Consider the following 11,547-nt stretch of genomic DNA (forward strand, 5'->3'; position numbering starts at 1 on the left):
CTATAATTTCCACCTGTTGTCTATTCCATTTGCACAACAGCATGTGAAATTTATTGTCAATCAGTGTTGCTTCTTAAGTAGACAGTTTGATTTCACAGAAGTGTGATTGACATGGAGTTACATTGTGTTGTTTAAGTGTTCCCTTTTTTTTAGCAGTGTATATTTTGATTTGTTAAACACTTTTTTTGGTTACTACATGATTCTATACGTGTTATTTAATAGTTTTGATGACTTCACTATTATTATACAATGTAGAACATAGTCAAAATAAAGAAAAACCCTTGAATGAGTAGGTGTGTCCAAACTTTTGACTGGTACTGTATATACTAGGCGGTGTCAGAGGAAGGCCCAAAAAATTGTCAAAGACTCCAGTCTCCCAAGTAATAGACTGTTCTCTCTGCTACCGCACGGCAAGCAATACCGGAGAGCAAAGTCTAGGACCAAAACGCTCCTTAACAGCTTCTACCCCCAAGCCATAAGACAGCTGAACAATGAATAAAATGGCCACCCAGACTATTTGCATTGACCCCCTCTTTGGTTTTACACTGCTGCTACTCTCTGATTATTGTTTATGCATAGTCACTTTACACCAACCTACATGTACAAATTACCTTGACTAACCTGTACCCCCACACATTGACTCGGTACCGGTACCCCCTGTATATAGCCTTATCATCATTTTTTTTACTTTTGTTTATTTAGTAAATATTTTCTTAACTCTATTTTGTTAAAACTGATTTGTTGGTTAAGGGCTTGTAAGTAAGCATTTCACTGTAAGGTTGTATTTGGCGCATGTGACAAATACAATTTGATATAATTACATTTTATCCATTATCTGGATAAACTGGATCTCAGGAGCGCGTACAATCTGGTGCGTATCCGGGGAGGAGACGAGTGGAAAACCGCGTTTAGTACCACATCGGGCCACTATGAGTACCTCGTCATGCCGTATGGGTTAAAGAATGCTCCAGCCGTGTTTCAATCCTTTGTCGACGAGATTCTCAGGGACCTGCACGGGCAGGGTGTGGTGGTGTATATTGATGACATCCTGATCTATTCCGCCACACGCGCCGCGCATGTATCCCTGGTGCGCAAGGTGCTTGGGCGAGAAATGTGTGTTTTCCAAACGAGCCATTTCCTTCCTGGGGTATCACATTTCCACCTCGGGGGTGGTGATGGAGTGTGACCGTGTTAAGGCCGTGCGTAATTGGCCGACTCCGACCACTGTAAAGGAGGTGCAGCGGTTCTTAGGGTTTGCCAATTACTACCGGAGGTTTATCCGGGGCTTTGGTCAGGTGGCTGCTCCCATTACCTCACTGCTGAAGTGGGGTCCGGCGCGCTTGCGCTGGTCAGCAGAGGCGAACAGAGCGTTCAGTCGTCTGAAGGAGCTGTTTACCGATGCTCCCGTGCTGGCTCATCCGGACCCCTCTTTGGCATTCATAGTGGAGGTGGACGCATCCGAGACTGGGGTGGGGGCCGTGCTGTCACAGCGCTCGGGCATGCCACCAAAACTCCGCCCGTGCGCTTTCTTTTCTAGGAAGCTCGGTCCGGCGGAGCAGAACTATGACGTGGGGGACCGGGAGTTGTTAGCTGTAGTCAAGGCTCTGAAAGTGTGGAGACATTGGCTTGAGGGGGCTAAGCACCCTTTCCTCATCTGGACTGACCACCGTAATCTCGAGTACATCCGGGCAGCTAGGAGACTGAATCCACGTCAGGCCAGGTGGGCCATGTTCTTTACCCGATTCCGGTTCACAATCTCCTATCGGCCAGGTTCACTTAACACAAAGGCCGACGCACTGTCCCGCCTATATGACACCGAGGAGAGGGCCATCGATCCAACTCCCATCCTCCCAGCGTCGTGCTTGGTCGCACCGGTGATATGGGAGGTGGACGTGGAGATCGAGCGGGCGTAATGGTTGGAACCTGCACCATCTCAGTGTCCAGCAGGTGTTCAGTACGTGCCGCTTGGTGTCCGTGATCGATTGATTCGATGGGCCCATAAATCTCCCCTCGTCAGGTCACCCTGGCATCGAGAGGACAGTGCGGAACCTGAGGGGAAAGTATTGGTGGCCCACCTTGGTAAAGGATGTGCGGTTTTATGTTTCCTCCTGCTCGGTGTGCGCTCAGAGCAAGGCTCCTTGACACCTGCCTAGAGGGAAATTACAGCCCCTCCCCATTCCACAACGGCCGTGGTCGCACTTGGCAGTGGACTTCCTCACCGACCTTCCCTTATCTCACAGGGAACAACACAATCCTGGTCGTTGTGGATCGGTTCTCGAAGTCCTGCCGTCTCATCCCGTTGCCCGGTCTCCCTACGGCTCTGCAGATTTCGGAGGCCCTGTTTACCCATGTCTTCCGGTACTACCGGGTGCCCGAGGACATCGTTTCTGATCGGGGTCCCCAGTTCACGTCCAGAGTTTGGAGGGCGTTCATCTAACGGTTGGGGGTCTCGGTCAGCCTGACCTCGGGTTTCCACCCCGAGAGTAATGGGCAGGTGGAGAGAGTGAACCAAGGGGTGGGTAGGTTTCTAAGGACGTATTGCCGGGACCGGCCCAGGGAGTGGGCGAGATACGTCCCATGGGCAGAGGTAGCCCAAAACTCCCTCCGTCACTCATCAACCAATATGTCACCGTTTCAGTGCCTGTTGGGCTACCAGCCGGTCCTGGCTCCATGGCACCAGAGCCAGACCGAGGCTCCTGCGGTGGAGGAGTGGGTGCAGCGCTCAAAGGACACTTGGAGAGCTGTCCAAGACGCACTCACTAAGGCGAGTGGACGCCAGAAGAAGAGCGCTGACCAGCACCGCAGTGAGACCCCTGTGTTTGCACCAGGAGATCTAGTCTTGCTCTCGGCTCGAAACCTACCCCTCTGCTTGCCCTGCCAGAAGCTGGGCCCGCAGTGTGTAGGGTCGTTTAAAGTCCTGAGGAGGATAAACGAGATGTGTTACCGGTTACAACTTCCATCTTACTACCGTATTAACCCCTCGTTATTAACCCCTCGTGTGTCTCTCCTCAGGCCGGTGGTGGCTGGTCCCCTGCAGGAAGGTGAGGTGCCGGAGGTCCCTCCACCCCCTCTGGACATTGGGGGGTCCCCGGCGTATACGATACGCACCATTCTGGACCCCAGACGTCGGGTGGGGGGCCTACAGTACCTCGTCGACTGGGAGGGGTACGGCGCGGAGGAGAGGTGCTGGGTACCAAGGAAGGACATTTTGGACCCCTCACTACTGAGGGATTTCCACCGCCTTCATGGGGATCGCCCTGCGCTTCGTCCTCCGGGTTGCCCTCGAGGCCGGTGGCGGCGCGCTGCGGGAGCCACGCGTCAGGAGGGGGGTACTGTCATGAATCCCACCGAAGGTGGCTCCGCTGCCTGCTCGGGCGTCGCTCGTCGTCGACAGGCCTACTAGCCGCCGCTGATCCATTTTTCCTTTTCTGTTGGTATGTCTTATTGTTTGCACCTGTTCCTTATTTGTGTGTCTTGATTTGTGGTTATTTAAGCCTGTTTAGTCCGCCCAGGTTTGTGCGGGATTATTTTACGTCAGTGTGCTTTTTGGATGTGCTGGCGATCTGCCTGGATTATTTTCTATGTGCCCGTTGTGTATGGGTTGGTCATTTTGTTCACACGCCTGTTGTGTTGGCGTCGACCAGTTCGTACCAGAGAAAATAAATCTAATTATTTCTTACCTCTGCTCTCTGCGCCTGACTCCTACCACCACTCCTAGCATTCGTGACAGATGTCTATATAAAAGAATGCTTTTGTGATGCTATCATCCTAATTTTAGATAAAACCCCAACTAGAACTTCATGGGAATTTTAGCTATTATTCTGGGAATGTTCCTTGCCTTTAAATCCCCAGTCTTTAGAAGAGCAATGTGTCCTTTCTTTTACATCCCCAGTCTCCTGCTCTTTAGTCATCTACGTAGTGAATAAGAAGGGAATATTGACTGTGACAATAGAGAATACTGGAGAGGGGGAAGGGAGGGAGGCCGGAGAGGGGGAAAGGAGGAAGGGCGGAGGGGGGGAAGGAGGGAGGCTGGATAAGGGGAAAGGAGGGAGACTGGAGAGGGAGAAGGAGGGAGACTGGAGAGGGAGAAGGAGGGAGGCTGGAGAGGGGGAAGGAGGGAGGCTGGAGAGGGGGAAGGAGGGAGGCTGGATAAGGGGAAGGAGGGAGGTTTGAGAGGGGGACTGGAGATGGGGAAAAGGAAAAGGAAAGGAAAGAGGCTGGAAAAAAGTGGGGGGGTGAAAGAACAGACAGGGTTAGCAGTTATTGAACCTGTAGCTCATCTCACATGAGAATTTAGACGTTAGCTTTGTGTCCCTAACATAGTCGCTAATCAATAGAGTACAAACATTCAGACTGCTTCACAAACGGCACCTTATTCCCTATATAGTGCACTACTTTTGACCGGAGTCCTATATGTCCTAGTCAAAAGTAGTACACTACATAAGGAATAGGGTGCATTTGGGATGCAGGCCAGATTTCTTAGCAGGGACCTTGCTGCTCCAGCTGGAGAAACAATTGCCACGTCAAGACCAAGGTGTGTGTGTGTGGGTGTGGGTGTGGGTGTGTGTGTGTGTGTGTGTGTGTGTGTCTAAAGGACCGTCAAGACCAAGGGCGGCACGTACGCTGGTCCTGTCTGAACTGACTATGCAATAGAAACAATACTGGTCCTTTCTGAGCTGTCTATAGAACAGAAACAATACAATACCGGTCCTGTCTGAGCTGTCTATACAACATACTCAATACATTACTGATCCTGTCTGAGCTGTCTATACAACATACACAATACATTACTGATCCTGTCTGAGCTGTCTATACAACATACACAATACATTACTGATCCTGTCTGAGCTGTCTATACAACATACACAATACATTACTGGTCCTGTCTGAGCTGTCTATACAACATACACAATACATTACTGATCCTGTCTGAGCTGTCTATACAACATACACAATACACTATGTGGCCAAAGAAATAAAGGAGAAAACAAAATCACCACATCAAACTGAGCCTGAATAATTTAGTGATTTAGTTAACTTTTGTTGAAGGTTTCTTAGGTCCACCAGGCTCTTAAAATGAAAACACAAAGGCAGGAAGTAAGATAATTGACATGCCTTTCATTTTAGAGACAGAAGTTTGACATCCAGACGATTCAGAGATTATTTCTTATATAATTTGTGTTATTGTGATGATATGTGAACGGGTGGTAATTTGGAGGTGTTCTGTCAAAATCAATAAACCTCAGCCAGTCACGTTGGTGTGAGTCTTTTATGTAAAGAGTTCTGTGAATTCTACTAATAGAACCAATTAACTTGTCTCGGCAGGTTCCCATAGATATCACCATAGCGATCACCGCTGAAAAGAGATTGGGTGGCATTTTAGGACCAATCACAAAGACAGCCAATCAGGAACTAAAAGACATGAATTGCATTTTGTAATTTTATTGAGGCCTTTTAGTCTGGATTGACTTGTTGACATGGCAGAGTGGTGGAGAGCATGCATGGAACAGTTCTGAAGAGGAAGTGTATAACTGCTGTTAAACCCAATTACAAATTGAAAGAGAAATCGAAAGCCAATGAAAACCAGTTCCAATATTTGAAAATCAATTGTTGGTGTGAAGAGAGAACGACTGACCTAAATGACCTCCCATTGAAAATAACAGAGTCACTAACACCTTGGCTGTGTCACAATCCAAATGCAGCTGCCTCCTGCCTACTAGCCTCCAAATGCACCTACAGTACCTTTGTAGGTAGCACCTTTCCAGTAGGTAACTGACATTTGAGACGGGATTCGAATGTAGCATCACGTGAGAAGGCATTTGCATTCCACCAAGCGCGAGACATTTGCTTACATTGTAGCCGCTGTAGCAACGTGAGCAAGGTAGTGCTAGCAACTATCCCACAATGGAATTATCTGATACGAAAAACAAGTAACAGAATACATCTCCTCAGGGCCTGTTAGTGTTAGTGAATTAGTTTAGTTCATTAGGATCCCCATTAGATACTTGAACATGCAGCAGCTTCTCTTCCTGGGATCTACATAAAACATAGAAATACAATACAAAGTACAGAACAGTTATGGAAAAGAGCAACATAAGATTTTACATTACATTCAAAATAAAAAATACAAAAATGTGGTAAGAGTTATACTGCATATAGGAAAGACACCCAAAAAAAACAATTTATACACAATTCATACAGTGCATTCGGAAAGTATTCAGACACCTTGACTTTTTCTGCCTTTTTTTTACGTTACAGCCTTATTCTAAAATGGATAAAATATTTTTTTCCCCTCTTTAATCTACACACAATACCCCATAAGAAAAAAAAAAACATTTTTTAAACATTTTTGGAAATATGGAAATATCACATTTAGATAAGTATTCAGAGGCTTTTCTCAGTACTTTGTTGAAGCACCTTTGGCAGTGATTACAGCCTCATGTCTTCTTGGGTATGATGTTACAAGCTTGGCAGACCTGTATTTGGGGAGTTTCTCCCATTCTTCTCTGCAGATCCTCTCAAGCTCTGTAAGGTTAGATGGGGAGTGTCGCTGCACAGCTATTTTCAGGTCACTCCAGAGATGTTCGATCGCGTTCGTAACTGACTCGTTGGCCACCTCTTGTGCATCATGTCTTTGAACCGTACCATTGTTGATTTCATCATCAATCCAGGTGGCTCTAACAGTTCTCACTTTTGGTTTCTTAACAGCTGCATGCTTGTCAACAATTGGCAATAATAATTTTACAAATACTCACAAGTGCTGCATCTGGATTCTCCTCGTTATACACATCAGACCAACATACATGTTTTACATCTTCAACAAAAGAGTCCTGAGAAAACATTTTGTATGATCTCTTGTAAATAACTTTAGGCCCTGCCTTTAGTAATTTGTCTTTACTTGTTATTGCCACAATTGTATTGTCACTACAGCCAATGGGAACTGAAATTGCTTTGAAGCAAAGCTCTGCAGCATTGGTGATGATACGATCAATAAAAGTGGATGTCACAGATCCAATACTATTGATATACACTGTAGTTGGTTGAGTGATTACCTGAGTCATATTACAGGCATTAGTCACAGATCCAACACTATTGGTATCCACTCCAGTATACACTCTGTCCCGGCTCGTCTGAGACCAGCCACCCGTACAGCTAATGAAACTGTGTGTAGTGGCTTCCTTTCCTCTTTACCATAGCCACTGCCCAAGCCTGAAGCGGGGTTGTTTGGTACACATACAGTCCACACTCAAGGTTTCCAAAAAGCCAAACATTCAATGTGATCCAGGGATATGGTGCAACAAAAATGTTTATTCTTCTTATATCTAACAGGAAAATGAATATCCAATCAACTTAAAACATAGGTTACTTGATATGGAAAATACACAATATGACCTGTCTGTATCTCTGTATGTCTGTATGGTCAAAAAACTATACCGCTCCCACGTCTAGCAAGGACTCCTCCCCCCAAAGGCCCAACTTCCTGCTTTTATCCTAACACACTTACTGCAGTACAATGAATGGGAAAGAGGGGGGACAAAACTAAGTTACACTAACAACAAATGAATACATCTCAATCAGGTAAATATAAATCATAAAGGTACGTACCTAATATTTCATCATATACATTCATATTTACACCAATATACATGGAGCTCTGTATGTTCTGTCTTTTATACAAATATGTCCAAATAGGCTCTAACATACCGGCCCCTAATTGTTGACTGCACTGAATGGACAACAATTACTTAATATTCAAACATAGAGCCAATACACAAAACATTCTATACCAGAGCACTATTACAGTTCATAGCTATATACAAATATACAAGGTGCCATATAGGAAAATAGTCCGTAGATCTTAGTCTGAGTTGAAGTGTTCAGGTGTTCAACTTCCAAAAATGTCAAGAGTATGATGTCCAAAAAATATATGACTACGACATCAAAGAATGTAAGAGTACAACATCAACGAATCAGAGGTGCACGTGATTCAAAGATGGAGCACTGTGTATGTGTGTCTCACTCCGCCGCCTCCAGGAGCAGACAGAGTTTATTGATAGGTCTCTGTAAGATATTGGTCTTGGTCTTAACCAAGACGCTCCGGACAAGACCTTTGGCCCCTGGCAAAGCCTCCAACACACGCCCCATTAGCCAAGAGTTCCTAGGGGCGGTGTCGTCGACGATGACCACAAGGTCACCAGGACTGAAGTTTCTCTTAGTTTTGTTCCACTTGTTCCGCTCCTGCATAAGTGGAAGATACTCCCTGATCCATCTCTTCCAGAAGAGGTCAGTAATATATTGTACTTGCTTCCATCTCCTTCGTGAGTATAGGTCGCTTCTCTCGAATAGTCCTGGTGGCAGGACTGGCTTTGCTTTCAGATGAAGCAGATGGTTCGGAGTCAGGGGTTCTAGATCATTAGGGTCATTTGTTACAGTTGTGATTGGTCTGTCGTTCATGATTGCCTCAACTTCACACAAGGCTGTCTGCAAAGCCTCATCATCCAGTACTTGCTCTTTAAGGACTGAATAGAGGACCTTTTTCACCAGTCGGATCAACCTCTCCCATACCCCCCCATGGTGGGCTCCAGAGGGAGGATTGAATGACCATGTCACTCCTTCCTTCAGTAATTCATTTTGAATCTTGTTGTGATCCAGCTCTTTCAGAGCTTCTCCTAGCTCTCTGTGTGTTCCAACAAAGTTGGTGCCATTGTCTGTTCTGATACTTGTGACTGGGCCCCTTCGACAGATGAACCTGCGCAGGGCATTGATGCAGGAATCAGTATCCAGATAACTAGCAACTTCTAGATGGATAGCTCGACTCACAAGGCAAGTAAAGATCACACCATACCGCTTCACATGAACGCGGCCTCGCTTCACCTCTATGGGGCCGAAGTAAACTATGCCCACATGGGTGGAAGGCGGCAAATCAGGTGACACCCAATCTTGTGGAAGGTCGGCCATCTTCTGTTCTCCAGCTCTAGCTTGCATCCGCCTGCAGAAGACACAGCTCTTAAGGATCTTCCTTGCTAAGGAGTTGGCACAGGGTATCCAATATCGCTGGCGAAGTCTAGAAAGCATGTGACCTCTCCCAGAGTGGCCAACCTGCTCATGGATGTGGAGTAAGATCAGTCTGGAGATGTAGGAGTCTTTGGGTAGGATCATAGGATTATTTAGTTCCGTAGGCATAGCAGCTTTGCTTAACCTTCCTCCCACTCTCAGAATGCCATTGTCAACAATTGGATCAAGCTTACAGATTGAGCCATTTCTCTTGGCACATTGTTTTCCTTTCACAACTAGTGCAATTTCTTGTTTATAGTGCTGTCGTTGCTCAAATCGAATGATGGCCTTTTCTGCTTCATCTAGGTCATCCACATTCTTTTCCAAATGTCAGTTTGAACTTGTCAATTTGTTCCTTCAGTGAGTTTGTCAGACTCTGATCTGAACCTGGATCAGTTTGTGTGAGAACTTTCCTTTTCTGACTTAACTGTAGAAGAAGTCTCTTCAGTTTCAGCATCCAGGCAACTGCTTTCTTCAAGCTGTTCCATGTTGAATAGTACTCGATCAGTTTGCTGGTCGGACTCTTTTCTTCCACACATGTACTGTTTACGATGACGTCTTTTCTCACCTCTGGATCATCTGAAGGGATGGAGCCAAGCTCCTCGGGGACTTTTGGCCATTGTGTTTCTGTTTTCTCCAGGAATTCTGGTCCTTTGCGCCATCTCTTTGAGTTCAGGAAAATTTCAACATGTAATCCTCTTGAAGCATCATCGGCTGGGTTGTGTTTGGAGTTACCTCCACTGTTTTGCTTTCGATAGGTCATGGATCATAGCAACCCTATTAGCCACAAAGGTATGGAATCTCTTGGTATCGTTGCGGATGTATTTTAGCACAGACTGGCTGTCTGTCCAGAAAGTTGACTCCTCAAGTTCAATCTGGAGCTCCAACCTTAACATCCTGTCCACTCTCACTGCCAATGTTGCTGCAGCAAGTTCCAGTCTGGGGATCGTCATCTGCTTGAGTGGAGTGACCCTTGATTTCCCCAGTATGAATGCAATGTGGACCTTTCCCATACCGTTTGTGAACCTAAGGTAGCTTGCCGTGCCATAACCTTGCTCACTTGCGTCACCGAAGTGATGCAGCTGTGCGGTCTTGACTTGACCAAAGTTCTCAGGCATCATACACCTGTCTATCTGGAATCTGGAAAGCTGGTCTAGCGCTGAGAGCCATCTCTTCCATGAAATAGAGTGTTCTTCGGGGATGACTTCGTCCCATCCACACTTTAGCTTGCAGAGCACTTGAAGAATTTGCTTTGCCTTTAATACGAATGGGGCGAGGAAACCTAATGGATCATAAACAGAGCTGACAGTAGAGAGAATACCTCTTCTTGTAAGGGGTCTGTTCTTGACAATGACTCAGAAGGTAAACACATCTCTTTCAATGTTCCATCGGATTCCAAGTGCTCTTTCAACAGGCAGCTTTTCTCTGTCCAGGTCCAGTTCTTTTATCTGCTTGGCTTTGTGTTCATCAGGGATAGAAGCCAGCACAGCACGGCTGTTGCCGACCCACTTGGTCAATTTGAACCCACCCTGAGAGCACACATCCATAAGGTTTTTTGTGAGAGCTATGGCTTGTTCTTCTGTGGCCACTGACTTGAGGCAGTCATCAACGTAGAAGTTGGACTTCACTGTTTGAATCACCTCTTCATCGTACCTCTCACAGTTGTCTTCTGCAGTCTTTCGTAGTGCAAAATTTGCACAACTTGGAGAGGATATAGCACCGAAAAGATGTACTGTCATTCTGTACTCCTCCAATCTTTTGTTAGTGTCACCATCCGGCCACCATAGGAATCGCAGGAAGTCTAAGTCATCTTCATGGACACGTACTTGATGGAACATTCCTTCGATGTCTGCCATCATGGCAATGTGCTCTTGCCGAAATCTTAGCAAGACTCCTATAAGCGTGTTTGTCAGGTCATGGCCTTGAAGGAGTTCACTGTTAAGAGATGTCCCTTTATAGGATGATGAACAGTCAAACACCACTCGTATTGTTCCTTTGCGCTTATGGTGAACGCCATGGTGTGGTATGTACCATAGCTTGCCTTTCTCTCTGAGAAGCTGTTCTTGTGGTACCTTCTCGGCATAACCTTTTGTTATCATCTCTTCCATGAAGCCTTTGTACTCTGCAGCATAACCTTCATCCTTCTTAAACTTCCTGATGATATTTAGAGCCCGCTGTTTTGCCATGTCACGATTGTTCGGCAGGACTACCTATTTGTTGCGAAAGGGCAACGGTAAGTAGTAGCGATGGTCTTTGAGGGTTATGGAGTGTGATACTATCTCCATAAACTTACGATCCTCAGCTGACATTTCACTTTTCTCTTCATACCCTCTCTCAGGGAAGTCATGGTTGTATTGATTTAGAAGAAGAACCCCCAGGTCAGCCATTGAGATACGATTGGCCATCACCGTAGGACATCCAGATTCTTCTGCCATGGTACAATTGTTAAGAGGACCGTTCATCACCCATCCAAAGATGGTTTTCACTGCATAC

The 11,547-nt window shown here is 46.1% G+C and overlaps 1 pseudogene; it reads right to left on the reverse strand.

Annotated features, from left to right (window-relative positions):
- Positions 1–7,288: 7,288 nt before the first annotated feature.
- On the reverse strand, positions 7,289–11,144 carry LOC145862297 (uncharacterized; annotated as a pseudogene).
- Positions 11,145–11,547: the final 403 nt, after the last annotated feature.

Source organism: Salmo salar, chromosome 19 (assembly GCF_965601325.2).
Source record: "Salmo salar chromosome 19, fSalSal1, whole genome shotgun sequence".
Classification (NCBI taxonomy): domain Eukaryota; kingdom Metazoa; phylum Chordata; class Actinopteri; order Salmoniformes; family Salmonidae; genus Salmo; species Salmo salar.